The sequence below is a fragment of the Heteronotia binoei genome, chromosome 19 (assembly GCF_032191835.1).
Source record: "Heteronotia binoei isolate CCM8104 ecotype False Entrance Well chromosome 19, APGP_CSIRO_Hbin_v1, whole genome shotgun sequence".
Lineage (NCBI taxonomy): Eukaryota > Metazoa > Chordata > Lepidosauria > Squamata > Gekkonidae > Heteronotia > Heteronotia binoei.
In genome coordinates, this window is record NC_083241.1 from 34,443,195 (window position 1) to 34,458,699 (window position 15,505).

The window sequence follows — 15,505 nt, forward strand, 5'->3', positions numbered from 1 at the left end:
TGCAGGAGAGGGGCGATCGGGGGAGGGCGGGAGAGGGAGAGAAGGGGGAGGGGAGGGGCGGGGCCGAGGAAACAATGTCGCCTCGCGGCCGCCCGCCGACGTTCCAATTTCGAACGTTGCCGGTTTTCCCTTTGGAACGTCGGCGCCGCGAACGTTCCAAGCGCGCCCCTGCGCGCCGGGCGGGGAATCTCGACGCGGGTGGGTGGATGGGGGGGGGGGGGGTAGGGTCTCTCTGGGCGATCCTTGGCGCTGCTGGGGCGGCTCCTCTCTCACCAGCCTCGCCGCTCCCTCTTGCAAGCCTCCGCCACCGCCAGAAGCTCGCAAGGGCCTGGTGGCTCGAAGGGAAGCGGAGCCCGGACCAGTCCGCCTGCAGCAGCGCGCCTGCGCCGCCCTGCCTTTCTTGGGGCTTTTTTTTTTTCTCCTTCCCCTCCGCCCTCCCTCCCCTTTCCATTCCCGCCTCGGAGTCCTGCGCTCGGACTGAGAGGCGACGGCGCCACCTGCCGGCCCTCGCCTGTATTGGCGGGCAGGGAGACGCCGGAGGTGGAGGAGGGCCGCCGCCGCTCCAATGCTCGGCGGATGAGTCCTAGCTCAAAATAGAACTGGACTGCTTAGCACAGAGGTATCAAACTCATTTGTTATGAGGACCGAATCTGACATAAATGAGACCTTGTCGGGCCAGGCCATGTCAGGTTGGGCCGTGTTTCTACCTATTTAAGGCTAGGTAGCAGAGATAGAAACTTTATAAAGGAGCAAACACAATTTTATACACACACACACACCCCTTAAAATAAAACATGCTTAAGACATTAGCACTCATTGGTGCTTTCTTTGTATCTCTCCCATGGAATCCAGGGAGCTGGGCAAAGGAAGCTCTGGCTGTTTCCTTCCTTCCCCAGGGGGCCAGGAGGGGGAGGAGCCTCAGCCAATAGAAGGAAGAGAAGCTTGGCTCAGTAGCTCTGCTGTGCGATTGAGAGAGCCTGGCAAAACAAGCTCTTCCTCTCCCCTTCCTTCCCAAGAGAGGAGCCTTAGCCAATGGAGAAAATAGAGGCTTTGCTCTGAAGCTCCTGTGCAATTGAGCAAGCCTGGCAAAGCAAGCTGTGATGCAGAAGGAAGCAAGAGAGAGGGAGAAGGAAGCAGATGACAGCCAGTTACTTGTGGTCCTGATAGGAGCCCTCTGAGGGCCTGATTTGGCCCCTGGGCTACATGTTCGACAGCCCTGGTTTAGTAGGGGTTACCATCTCCCACTGCGAGAGCTGGCTTCCACAGTCTCAGTTTATTACTGACAAAACAGAATCTCAGTTTATTACTCTCAAAACAATGAAGAAGATACATCCAGGTGTGCAGCCACGTTGGTCTGAAGCAAAAGAACAGGTAGTGTCTAGTATTGGCACCTTTAAGACCAGCAACGTTTTATTCCCTCGAATAAAACGTTGTTGGTCTCAGGGGTCATTTTGCAGAGAAAGAAGTGCCAGAGCTCATTAGCACAACTCATTTGCATATGCCACGCACCCCCTGACATCACCGGAAGGTGGACTAAAGTCTATCCGTTCAGTATCTCCCTTAAAATGCTTCTTGAGTTATAATTGTCATAATAAAGCCTTACTCCCATCATACTTTTAAAATCCCTTTCTCCTATGTGGCCACAGTGGCATGAGGAAGAATTCCATCTGTCTGCTTTCTATGTTTTGGTTATTTTCCCATTTTTTTGGGGGGGGGGGATTAGAAAGTTTGTCAGAACTTAGAACTCTCTGCTCACAACTTGAGTTTGATCCCGGCGGAAGCTGATTTCAGGTAACCGGCTCAAGGTTGACTCAGCCTTCCATCCTTCCGAGGTCGATAAAATGAGTACCCAGCTTGCTGGGGGGGAAGTGTAGATGACCGGGGAAGGCAATGACAAACCACCCCGTGAAAAAGTCTGCCATTAAAATGTTGTGAAAGCAACGTCACCCCAGGGTCAGAAACGATTGATGTTTGCACAGGGGATTACCTTTATTGGAGACCTGTGGCACAGTGGTAAGCTGCAGTCCTGCAGTCCTAAGCTCTGCTCATGACCTGAGTTTGATCCTGGTGGAAGCTGGGTTCAGGTAGCTGGCTCGAGGTTGACTCAGCCTTCCATCCTTCCGAGGTCGGTCAAAGGAGTACCGTGAAAACATCATGATGCGACGTCACCCCAGAGTCCGAAACGAATGGTGCTTGCACAGGGGATTATCTTTTTTCTTTTTTTAAAAAAGAGCACAATAAAATTTAGAAGTTCAAGAACTTCACTTCTGTGAGCTCCTGCCCACAATAAGACCTGAGTAATCTCATATCTGCCACTGGACTCCAACAATGAAGAAGGATACCTTTACACATCAGTCTCCTATTTTGACATATTTATTGGTACACTCCCCACCCCCCCAAATCAAGCCCAAACAAACGGTTACCGGGTGACTGTCTAACCTAGCTTGTTATTGCTGTTTGGATTTTGCATATGTCAAAACATCACCATTAAGTTCTATGTTAATTTGCTGTTCACCCCTGTAGAGGCATCGGTCTCTATATATGAACTCTTATCTTCCACTTCGATGTATCTGAGGAAGTGCATGCACACACAAAAGCTTCATACCTTGAATAGAATATTGTTGGTCTTAAAGGGGCCACTGGACTCTGATTTTGTTCTACTGCTTCAACATGGCTGCCCTCCTGACTTCCAGACAATAAATATCAGTTTCCCCGGGGGAAAGGGCTGCTTTGGTGGGGTTGCCAGCTCCAGGCTGGGAAATACCTGGAGATTTTGGGGGGTGGAGGCTGAGGAGGGGAGAAATATTGATAGTGGTCCCTGCCCCCCCCCCCCAATGTCTTTCCTTATCAAAAACTGTGCAGAGGGACTTTAGACCAGAGAAGGAGAGGAAAGTGCCCAGCAGCCTTCCCAAGGGAGAGAGAAAAAAAGAAAACCTTTGAAGTTGTTGGTGGAAACACTCTGAAAAACCATATTTCCAAGCGTTTGTGGTGGTTGTTTGCTGCCTGTGTGGGCGTAGGGGTTGGGATAATCTCAAAAGCATATCGGTACTGGGGTGGGGGGAGAACACCTCGCTGAGAAACTGTGGGAAGTTTTGCATATGGAAATACTGCCTTAGCCCACAACAGAAGGGAATAAACAGCTTTCAAAAAGGACTACTAGTTAGATTTATGGAGCAGAGGTCTATCAGCTAGCCATGGTGACTGAGGGGAACCTCCATATGTGGCTGGCCACTATGTGAGACCGAATGCTGGCCTAGATGGACCACTGGTCTGATCCAGCAGGGCTCTTCTGATGTTCTTATGAAGGCCTCGGCCTCCATGCCCTGTTGTCAGACCTCCAGAGGAACTCACTGGCCCCTGTGTGAGACAGGAAGTTGGACTGCTGGTCTGATCCAGCAGGGCTCTTCTGATGTTCTTATGAAGGCCTCAGTCTCCATGCCCTGTTGTTAAACCTCCAGAGGAACTGGTTGGCCACTGTGTGAGACAGGATGCTGGCCTAGATGGACCACTGGTCTGATCCAGCAGAGCTCTTCTGATGTTCTTATGAAGGCCTCGGCCTCCATGCCCTGTTGTCAGCCCTCCAGAGGAACTGGTTGGCCAGTGTGTGAGATAAGAGGCTGGACTAGAAGGACCACTGCTCTGATCTAGCAGGGCTCTTCTGATATTCTTATGAAGGCCTCAGTCTCCATGCCCTGTTGTTAGACCTCCAGAGGAACTGATTGGCCACTGTGTGAGACAGGATGCTGGACTTGATGGACCACTGGTCTCATCCATCAGGGCTCTTCTGATGTTCTTATGTCCCAGTGGGAAGACAGGAAGAGAGGAAGAAAAAATAGTTTGAAGAAAGGAAGAAAAACACACACACGATGGGGAGGGAGAGAAAAGAGGAAAACATGTGACTTGTTCAGAGATCAGAGATTGAGAAGAGGATCTTATCTACTAGGCTGCAAGAGGATTCTCTTTTTCTTTCCAAGCTAACAACATAAGAGAAGCCATGTTTGATCAGGCCAGTGGCCCATCCAGTCCAACACTCTGTGTCACACAGTGGCCAAAAAACCTAGGCACCATCAGGAGGTCCACCAGTGGGGCCAGGGCACTAGAAGCCCTCCCACTGTTGTCCCCTGCCCATTACGAAGAATACAAAGCATCACTTGCCCCAGACAAAGAGTTCCATCTATCCCTTGTGGCTAAGAGCCACTGATGGACCTCTGCTCAGGCCTGTAGCTACAAGGGGCCCGGGAGGGGCCTGGCCCATCCTTTCAACCCCCCTTCAAACTATATGGCCCCTCCATTGGAGGCCCCTCAATCTGTCCTCTTTGCTGACCGCCACTCTGAACAAGTCGTAGCCTTGCTGCAGGTCTTTGCATTTTCCCCCTCCCCTTCCCTAACACACCTAGCAGAGCGGGGGAGGGGGGAGAGGGGATCAAGAGGTCTCTGTTTCTCTGCGAGATGGTCACATAAGAAGGGGGTTGTAAAGTACTGGGGTCGGCGCAGTAAGAGACCAGAGTCGGAGAGTGATTTCAGCAAGCTTTACTTTAGGAACACACACAGACTGAGCTCTATTCAAACCTCCCGCTCCTTTATACAATTCTTGCCCCCTTCTGATTGGACCTTAACTATGTACATGGATTGGCTATTTACAGAGGCCTAAGGGCCTATCAGGGTACAGTATGAGCCTAGATGTTGATTGGCTACTTATGTTTCAATCCTTCCCCTGATTGGGCACGCTTAGGCCTTCTCTGGAACCCTGGTGTGGAGTACAAGCTTGGCTTGTTCAGCTTCCCTCCAAAAGTAACAGTTCCCTCCAAAAGTAACAGTTCTCCATTTGAACCTAGGACACAACAGGGGTCGAGGGAGCAGAGCTGCTGTGACCGCCCAGGCACAAAGAGGGGTTAACTTGTGGGGCTTAAGGCAGTATGCAGTGCCGAGAGCCTTGGGCTGCCCCAAACTGGATGGCCCCTCGGCCCCCACAAACACCAAATCCCGCTGTGGGCCCCACCAAACATGCAATCCTGGCTACGGCCCTGCCTCTGCTCCAGATGTTTCTCCAGTCCCCTCTTGCAGCTGTCTATGCTTGTAGCCGCCACCGTTTCCTGTGGCATTGAATTCCATGTGAATTCCAGATGGTGTTAACCTTTCGATGTTTTTTTCTTTTCTTTTTAAATCATGGGAAAGGGAGGGAAACAGATCTGCAAATTCTGCTTTCGAACCAGCTTCCCTGTGCAATTTTGCAACCCATTAAAATGACCAAATATCTCCCCCCCTACACACAACATTCTTCTTGCACGCATACAGTCGATCTCAGGGAGGCGGCTTTTAGAGGAAGAAGGAAAGGCAAACGATAAATATTTTCATCGATACGTCGAACGATCGCACCGGCACCGAAAGGGCAGGCAGGAAATGGAGGGATTAGTTGCAGAACCCTCTGGTGACCCACAAAATCCAAACGGGACAGAAAATGCCTTAGCGACTTATCTCGACTTAGATGTCAGACTTTGAATGGGTCAGAAGTCTGCATTTGTGAAGGGCTGTTAAGTCTCTTCGAACTCCTGGTGACCCCGTGAATTAATGTCCTCCAAAATGACCTATCGTTAGTACCCTTGCTCAGGTCTTGCAAAGAAAAGGCCATCGCTTCCTGGACCGAGTACGTCCATCTCCTGTTATGTCTTCCCAGGGACGGAATTCTAGCAGGAGCTCCTTTGCATATTAGGCCACACCCCCTGATGTAGCCTGTGGCGGAACCGGCCCGATTCTGCCTTCAGACCTGGTCCCGTCAACTCCCTATTGAGTCGCCAACTCCTGGAGGGAGCTATTTCTCCTCCGTCCACTTGGGCTCGCTGCCACCACCTGCTCAGTCTAGGGGTTCAGATTGAGAGGAACAGGACTCCCAATCCCCCTCTCCAGCTATGAGGCCAGGCCTCAAGGTCCTCTGCCACCCTGTACTTGGGTATCACAGAGACCACAGCACTTCTTCGGGGAACCCCTGGAGGATTGGCACCTTATCCAACTGCATGCCTTCCCCCTTTCCCGGGGCCCCCTTCATAAGGCAGCATGGTCTAAGCAGTTGGGGATCTATGTGGTACACAGTTTGACTGCCAGCATTCAAAACAGTAAAAATATTTAATTAAAAGAGAAAAACAAAAGAAAAGAAAAACAAAACAAAAACAGTTACATGTAAAAGTTGAGCACAGCACAGCATGACAAATAAAAGGGTGGATTTAAATGCATCCTACTGTCCCTGGTCTAACTTGCCCTGCCTTGTGGATGACTTACTCCGTCTGACTGCCTGGGGTCCTCCTCCTCTTGAGTAGGCCTCTCCCCCAGTCAGGAGCCCACAGACTCACAACCTCTCTCCTTGGAGGGCCAGCTGCAGACTGCCTTTCCCCGCCTAATTCAAATAAAAAAACAAAACAAAAGAACTTCCTGCCCCTCTAGGAGGCTTTCCCCCTAGAGTTGCTGGTTTAACTCTGGAAGGGAGTGGGGATGGAGGGAGGCTAGGCCAAAGCCTGCTTTAGTAGTTTAATGTTCCCTTCCAATGAAGCACCAACATTAACTAAGATGGCATTCCTCCACATAGCCTATCCTCCAAGAGCTTACAAGGCTCTTTTTTTGTAAGTTCTTGGAGGATTGATTACATCAGGGGGTGGGACCTAATATGCAAAGGAGCTCCTGCTAGAATTCCACCCCGTGTCTTCCTCTTTGCCTGCTGCCTTTTGCTTTTCCTAGCATTATTGTCCTTTCCAAGGCATTCTTCTCAGGATGTGACCAAAGCACAATAGCCTTTTTAGCTTCTAGGGGAGACTTCAGGCTTGATTTGATCTAGAACCCGCTGGTTTGTCTTTTGGGAGGTTCACAGAATCCATAAAACTCTCCTCCAACACCACGTTTCAAATGAATCCGCTTTAAAAGTCTGTACCTCAAGAGCCTCAAATGTTACGTATGGAGGGTAAAGATTCCAGGTCATGCCTGAAGTTCTACGAACTAATTTTGGTGAGTTAGGATCCATCAAAGCGGGACCTGAAACCATGGTTTGAAGCTGGTTGGTTGACCTTGGTTGCTCTTAACCAGGGGTGGCCAAACTGTGGCTCAGAGCCACATGTGGCTCTTTCACATAAGAACATAAGAGAAGCCATGTTGGATCAGGGCAATGGCCCATCAACACTCTGTGTCACACAGTAGCCAAAAAAACCCAAGTGCCATTGGGAGGTCCACCAGTGGGGCCAGGACACTAGAAGCCCTCCCACTGTTGCCCCCAAGCACCCAGAATACAGAGCATCACGTGCCCCAGACAGAGAGTTCTAAGATAAGCTGTGGCTAATAGCCACTGATGGACCTCTGATGGACATATTGTGTGGCTCCCAAAGCCCCCACCACTCCATCAGCTGGCTTGGAGAAAGCATTTCTCTCTTTAAATCATGTCACTAAGACTGGTGGCTTGGATAATACATTAAAAGTTAAAGTTGCTTTCTTTCCACCTCTACCTTCCTCCCCATCTATTTGCTTTCCTTCCTTCCTTGCAGGTCTCATACATCTGATGTCTATTCTATGTGGCTCTTATGTTAAGCAAGTTTGGCTACCCCTGCTCTTAACTACGGTGTCCTCTTGTAACATACAGGTGTGGACATTCTAGCTGTCTCTCTCTCGATTCCCACATACTTCAAAGCTTCAGAGACAGAGAGATTGCAGGGAAGTTAGCATTTTTCTAGGTTAGTCAAGATTGGTCCTGGTTTCAGAAACTAACAATAGTTAAAATAAACCATGGTTTCTGCGTTCCGTCTGAACTAGTTGGATCCTCATGGCGGTCATAGAAACTGGTGGCTTCACAGCAGTGCGATTTGGGCACAATTTCTTGCTATTAGGGCCTTTTAACACTTATCAAGGTGTCAAAAATGCACACCGTGGAAACAGCTTTGAGACCATACTTCTGGGAACTTCCTAGTGGTTTCACTGTAAGTTGTGGGTTCCTTTGCTACAGGTGTTGACTTCTTGGTAGAAACGACTTCGGCTGCGAAACTGAAACTGCTCTTTCCGGATTCCTATTCTTATGCTTTTTAAAGGCTGGTGCAAACGTAGGAATGCTTTTCCGAGGAGTAAGCTTTTCTAGGGTTTTTAACTGCCTGGTTGTGGAAGAGGGAGAGAGAATATTCATTTGGGCAATACTCCAAATGCACTGGGACGACATTGGGAGAGGGAGGGCAGAGGTGATGCAACACCGCCGCCTACAGTTCACTGTGGAAATGACACCATTTGTCTTGCTTCACAGAAGCACGAATGGGAAAGTGAAATTTCTGTGGCTGTAACCAAACTGGGTAACAGGCGGGAGCAGGGTTGTGTTTTTTTTTTTTGAAGCAGGAACTCTTTTGCATATTAGGCCACACCTCCCTGATGTAGCCAATCCTCCTGGAGTTTACAGTAGGCCCTGTACGAAGAACCCTGGAAGCTTTTGGAGGATTGGCTACATCAGGGGTGTATGGCCTAATAGGCAAAGGAGTTCCTGCTACAAAAAAAAAAAAAGCCCTGGGTGGGAGATTCACCAACAGTCTCTTGATGTTCTTGTTGAGAATCAGTTTGGTGTAGTGGTTAAGTGTGCGGACTCTTATCTGGGAGAACCGGGTTTGATTCCCCACTCAGCTGCTGGAATGGCCTTGGGTCAGCCAGAGCTCTGGCAGAGGTGTCCTTGAAAGGGCAGCTGCTGTGAGAGCCCTCTCAGCCCCACCCACCTCACAGGGTGTCTGTTGTGGGGGGAGAAGATAAAGGAGGAGAAGAAGAAGATATTGGATTTATATCCCGCCCTCCACTCTGAATCTCAGAGTCTCAGAGCGGCTCACAATCTCCTTTATCTCCCTCCCCTACAATCATCATCATCATCATTTTATTTATATCCTGCCCTCCCCGCCGAAGCAGGCTCAGGGCGGCTACAGACACCCTGTGAGGTGGGTGGGGCTGAGAGGGGTCTCACTGCAGCTGCCCTTTCAAGGACAACCTCTGCCAGAGCTATGGCTGACCCAAGGCCATCCCAGCAGGTGCAAGTGACGAAGTGGGGAATCGAACCCAGTTCTCCCAGATAAGAGTCCGCAGACTTAACCACTACCCCAAAAGGAGATTGGAAGCCACTCTGAGTCTCTGATTCAGAGAGAAAGGCGGGGTATAAATCAGCAGTTCTTCTTCTTGGAGGCTGAGACTGGAGCAGAAGAGTGGTGGGGGATTGCTGTCTTCCTTCCTGCCGTATTATTTATTTTATTTATTCGGATTTACGCTCGATCAGACCAGTGGTCCATCCAGTCCAGCTTCCTGTCTCACACAGTGGGCAACCTCTGAAAGCGGAGGTTCCTCAGCCACCACGGCTAGAAGCCATGATAGACTTATCCTCTACAAATCTCTCTAACCCCTGTTGAAAGTTGTTTCTTCCCGTGGCCATCGCTACATCCTCTGGCAACAAATTGCACATTTTGATCCCTGTTGTGTCAAGTAGTCTTTCCTTTTATCCATCCTGAACCTCCAGCCCGTCAGCTTCACCGGATGCCCTCGAGTTCTAGTCTTTGGGAAGAGGGAGAAAAATTTCTCTTTATCAGCTTTCTCCATCCCAGGCATAATCTTATAAACCTCTCCCATGTCGCTCCTTGGTCACCTCTTTCCTAAACTGAAAAGTCTCAGACTCTTCGGCCTTCCCTCCTAGGGAAGGTGCTCCATCCACCTCATCATCTTGGTTGCCCTCCTCTGCATTTTCCCAGCTCTGCAATTTCAAAGTAGAAGAAGAAGTAATCTTGGAGTCTCAGGGTGGCTTACAATCTCCTCCCCTTCCTCTCCCCACAACCCTGTGAGGTAGGTAGGGCTGAGAGAACTCTCTCAGGACTGCTCTTGAGAGAACAGCAGTGAGAGAGTTACGACTGACCCAAGGTCACTCCAGCAGCTGCAAGTGGAGGAGTGGAGAATCAAAACTGGTTCTCCCAGATAAGAGTCTGTACGCTTAGCCACTACACCAGACTGGCTCTTCTCCCCATCATTGACCCAAACTGTATCTTTAAGCACGTAAAATACCACACGACAGCTAACAGCCATGCAGAATAACATCCTTTAAAACCAAATATAAACAACCATAAAACCAGTACAAAATCCTAACAATGTCAGTATCCCAAACTGGTGTCGGGAAACGCTGTCAGGTCACAGCTGGCTTACGGCAACCAGCGTTCCCTCTAAGCGGAGTTAGCGTGAGCCAGCTCACAGGTTTTTAGCCTCCAGTTCACACCTTTTTGCCTTAGCTCAGGAAAAATGGCCCCGGAGCAAACTAATTGATGCAGCAGCTCACAACTTTCATCCCAGTAGCTCACAGAGCAGAATTTTTGCTCACAAGACTCCACGGCTCAGGGGAAATATTGACAGTGACCCCGCAGGGTTTTCAAGGCAAGAGTTATTCAGAGGTGGTTTCCTGTTTCCTGCCTCTGCAGAGCAACCCTGGACTTCCTGGGTGGTCTCTTCTCCAAATACTAGACAGGGGTGACTCTGCTTGGCTTCTGAGACCTTCTGAGATTAGGTTAGCCTGGGTCACCCTGCTTAAAAGTCGGAAGCCCCAAAAGTCTGAAAATGAAAAAGCCACCAGAGCTGAACAGAGATTGGCTGACAGAAACACAATCAGGGGAAAGTGTGTAAAAAAAATTTTTTCCCCACTAAAAATCACATTGTTTTCTCCCCTCCTTTAGGGGAAGAGATACACAGTCCCGATAATTTTTCCTTGAGGTAGAAACAAGATGCTAGCGGCGGGTGGTCTTGAACTGACAACCGGGGGTGGGGGGGTGGGGGTTACAGAACCGCTGTCCAGGTGCTGAAATGAGCAGCCCCCACTCCCCAGGTATTTCCCCGTTTTTAAAATTCTGACCGCCTTCTCCCAGGGCAGGTTTTATCTGGCTTGGATGTGCATCAAAAGATGTTTGCTTTTCCCGTTTGTCTCGGAGACTTCTGTGCCGCTGATCCAGAAATCAGCTTCGAGTGGCTTATGCCGCAAAATAGTACCATAAAAAAAACGTGGTGGTGGAATGTGCCATAAAGTCACAGCTGATCTATGGAGACCCTGTGGGCAGTGCTCCCTCCCTTCCGACAACTTTTGGTAATACCTGACCCCAGAGACATCCATCCGGCCCTACGAGGACCAGGGCCTTTTTAGCCCTGGCCCCTGCCTGGTGGAATGAGCTTCCCCTGGAGATCCGGGCCCAGTGGGATCTGCTTCAATTCCGCAGGGCCTGTAAAACAGAGCTCTTTTGTCAGGCTTTCAGCTGAGGCAGTGGGCATCACTTGTTACCGGCCTCCCCCCCCTCATTCCATCCCAGCGCTACAAGAACTGCCGGACCTGGTCAATAGATCACGTCTGTGAGGCAGAATCTGCCATCTTAGTCTTTGTAATCTTAGATTTTATATTTTTTTAAATTGGTCTTTTACTATTTTTACTGCTGACTGTTTTTATGATGTCACCCACCCTGAGCCTGTTCTACGGGAAGGGCGGGCTAAAAATCGAATAAATTAAAGAAAGAAATCTGACGTTCATGTTTTGCGGCTCTCAAACATCGGACGTTTATTCTGTGCGGCTCTCACATTAAGCAAGTTTGGCCAGCCCTGGTAATTATACATCAAAACCTGACTTGGGTAGGCCAGGCAAGCTCATTCTCGTCAGATCTTGGAAGCGAAGCAGGGTTGACTCTGGTAAGTACTTGGATGGGGGATTACGATGGAATACCAGCGGTAGGAGGCAGGGGCAGGCTTTATTCAGTCACCTCCCTGAATATCCTCCAGGCCCCCAGTAGGGGTCAGTCACCAGAGGTCGCCGTGACTTCCACGTGCAAGTGCACTCACACATGCATTTATAAATACAAAAAAATTAAAAATTAGTCAGGGTTTTTTTTTTTTAAGCACAAAAACAACCAGAAAGTAAGTGAAAGAAATACCCATAAAACACAACTCATGCTAGAGCCAGCCCATAATATAATTTAGAAGATTATTTTTTTTAAAAAAAAACTTGTTAGTTAAAAGTCTGGGGAAATGAATACTTTTCAGCCTGGCACCTAAAAGATGGCACAATAGGCACCCGGTGAACCTTAAAATGGGAGAACGTTCTGAAGGTGAGGGGCCACCACTGAGAAGACCCTGTCTTTAATCACCACCAGCCTCGCCTCTGGAGGCAGGGGGCCAGAGGTTGGAGTTGGGAGGCAGTCCTTAACCGATAGCATTTCAAGGACTCTACTTCAGAGCTCTCGCATGAATTCCAAATAGGGTTACCAGCTCTGAGTAGGAAAAAAACCCTAGAGATTTTTTGGGGAAGGGTGGAGCTTGGGAGAGCAGGGTTTGGGGAGGGGAGGGGCCTCAGCTGGGCAGAATGTCATCCAGTCCACCCTCCAGAGCAGCCGTTATCTCCAGGCGAACTGATCTCCTTTGCCTGGAGATCCATTGGAATAGTGGGGGATCTCCAGGCCCCAATTGGAGGCTGTGTAAGTCAAAAAAGCCGCACAGAAATAGGAACTAGAGAAAAAAGACAAGCCTCCATGCAAAAATGCCTCTTCTAAATATGAAAAAACATTTCTATACAAGATTTTCAATAAAGAAGTAATGGAAACTTCAAATATTCTCAGAGTCTTTACTGGTAACACAAATCACCAGCAGATAAGGGCACAGTTCTTTTGCCCAAAAAGACATCAATTTAAGCATAGAAACAGTCCATCTTCCATTAAGAGGCAATTGACATGATTATAATCCACTGTGTGCAATAGATGTTTCAAAATGTAAAACAGCGGCAAAAAGCAGCTGTAATACCCAGTGACATGTAAAACCGGTCTGTTCTCCTGTTTCGGTACTTAAATTGATGTACTTTGGGGCAAAAGAACATTTTTGCACGGAGGCTTGTCCTTTTTCTCTAGTTCCCACCTGGAGGCTGGCAACCCTAACAGGAAAGCTAGAGGTGCCAAAACTCATCTTTCCAATGCACCCCTCCTTGCCAGCACTTTTGCGGCTACGGTACACCTGGGAAGGAAGATGATCTGGAAAAACCAGCTTTGATGCCCCTCCCCCCCCCCCGACTTTTGCACACACAGACTGTTATCTCCGTATCTTCTCAGCTTCCTTTCCCAGCCTCGGGACCAAACCCACCCTTCGTTCTGTCTCCTCCGTTCGCTAGCATTGTCTTCTAAGTTCCTCCATTAATCCAAAAAAGGGCCATGAAACAGGACAGGAAGGGTCAGACGCTCAAGAATTGTGACTTATTGTGAAATGTAAATACCCAGAGGTCCTATGGAAGGGGGCGTTGAACTTAGAATCATAGAGTTGGAAGGGACCTCTAGGGTCATCTAGTCCAACCCCCTGCACAATGCAGGAAACTCACAAATACCTCCCCCAAAATTCACAGGATCTTCATTGCTGTCAGATGGCCATCTAGCCTCTGTTTAAAAACTGCCAAGGAAGGAGAGCCCACCACCTCCCGAGGAAGCCTGTCCCACTGAGGAACCGCTCTAAAGGTCAGGAAATTGTGCAGATGAGTTGTGCTAATGAGCTCCAGCACCTCCTTTTCTTTGAAATGATTCCTGCTGGTAGAGTTCCCACTCTTCTCTCTTGCGCTTGGGCTTCTTCAGTGTGTTTGGCTCCGCCTCATAGAATCATAGAGTTGGAAAGGACCTCCAGGGTCATCTAGTCCAATCCCCTGCACAATGCAGGAAACTCACAAATACCTCCCCATAAATTTACAGGATCTTCATTGCTGTCAGATGGCCATCTAGCTTCTGTTTAAAAACCTCCAAGGAAGGAGAGCCCACCACCTCCTGAGAAAGCCTGTTCCACTGAGGAACCGCTCTAAAGGTCAGGAAATTGTGCAGATGAGTTGTGCTAATGAGCTCCAGCACCTCCTTTTCTTTGAAATGACCCCTGCTGGTAGAGTTCCCACGCTTCTCTCTTGCGCTTGGGCTTCTTCAGTGTGTTTGGCTCCGCCTCATAGAATCATAGAGTTGGAAAGGACCTCCAGGGTCATCTAGTCTAATCCCCTGCACAATGCAGGAAACTCGCAAACACCTCCCCCTAAATTCACAGGATCTTCATTGCTGTCAGATGGCCATCTAGCTTCTGTTTAAAAACCTCCAAGGAAGGAGAGCCCACCACCTCCTGAGAAAGCCTGTTCCACTGAGGAACCGCTCTAACAGTCAGGAAGTTCTTCCTAATGTTGAGCTGGAAACTCTTTTGATTTAAGTTCAACCCGCTGGTTCTGGTCCTACCTTCTGGGGGCACAGAAAACAATTCCACACCATCCTCTCTAGGACAGCCCTTCAAATACATGAAGATGGTGATCCTATCACCTCTCAGCTACCTCCTCTGCTCAAACCTGTGTTTGTTACATCAGTAACGCTGTCCAGCCATCTCATCTTTTGCCGTCCCCTTCTTCTTTTGCCTTCTGTCTTTCCCAGCATCAGGGTCTTCTCCAGGGAGTTCTCCCTTCTCATTGGGTGACCAAAGTATTTGAGCTTCAGTTTCAGCATCTGACCTTCCAGGGAACAGTCAGGGTTGATTTCCCTTAGAACTGACTGATTGGATCTTCTTGCAGTCCAAGGGACTCTCAAGAGTCTTCTCCAACACCACAACTCGAAAGCATCTATTCTTCTGCGCTCGGCCTTCCTTAGGGTCCAGCTCTCACAAGGAGTTGGTACAATCCCCCAAAACAGGACATTCCACAATCAAGGCATTATGATTTTAGAAATCTGGAACCACCAGAAAGAACTGGAGCAGAACATAAGTAGTTATTTACTTTCCTTGATCCTTTTAACTGGAGATGCTGGGGATTGAACCTGCAAGCCTTCTGCATGCTAAGCTGGGGCTGTACCCCCCTGAGCCACAGCTCTGCCTTATAATCCATGAACACATGAAGAGGCCTTATGGAATTTGACCCTCTGCCCATCAAGGTCAGCATTGCCTACTCAGACTGGCAGCGGCTCTCCAAGGTCTCAAGGCAGAGGGTCTTTTGCGTCACCTACTGCCTGATACTTTTAGCTGGAGATGCCGGGGATTGAACCTGAGACCTTCTGCTTGCCAGCCAGATGCTCTGCCACTGAGCCACAACCTCTTCCGCTTGACATGCGCTCAAGGCAGACACCAGTGCTGGTCTGCTGCTCTCACAAGATGTCTGGCCTTGCGTAGACTAGAACATCCTCCTCATAATCCCATTCGTTAGGACCAACCCAGCGACACATAAGAATGCACAAGCTTTTGGATTCTTCAGATATTTTCATCAGAGCTGATGTTAAAAGAGGGAGACGAGAAGATTTGTGGGGGAGCGGGGTTTGATGCTATTGAGTTTAATTGTTTTACTGTGTTATGCATTTATGACCCATAGCGACCTGAAACCTCGTTCTTCTTTGCCTTTCAGCAAAGCCACAATACGTTCAACGTCTTCTTAACACCATGACCTGTGAAAATGTGGTTGAAACATATACTTTCTCCTTTTTAAATTTTGTAATATCCCCTGACATCCCCATTGTAATATCCC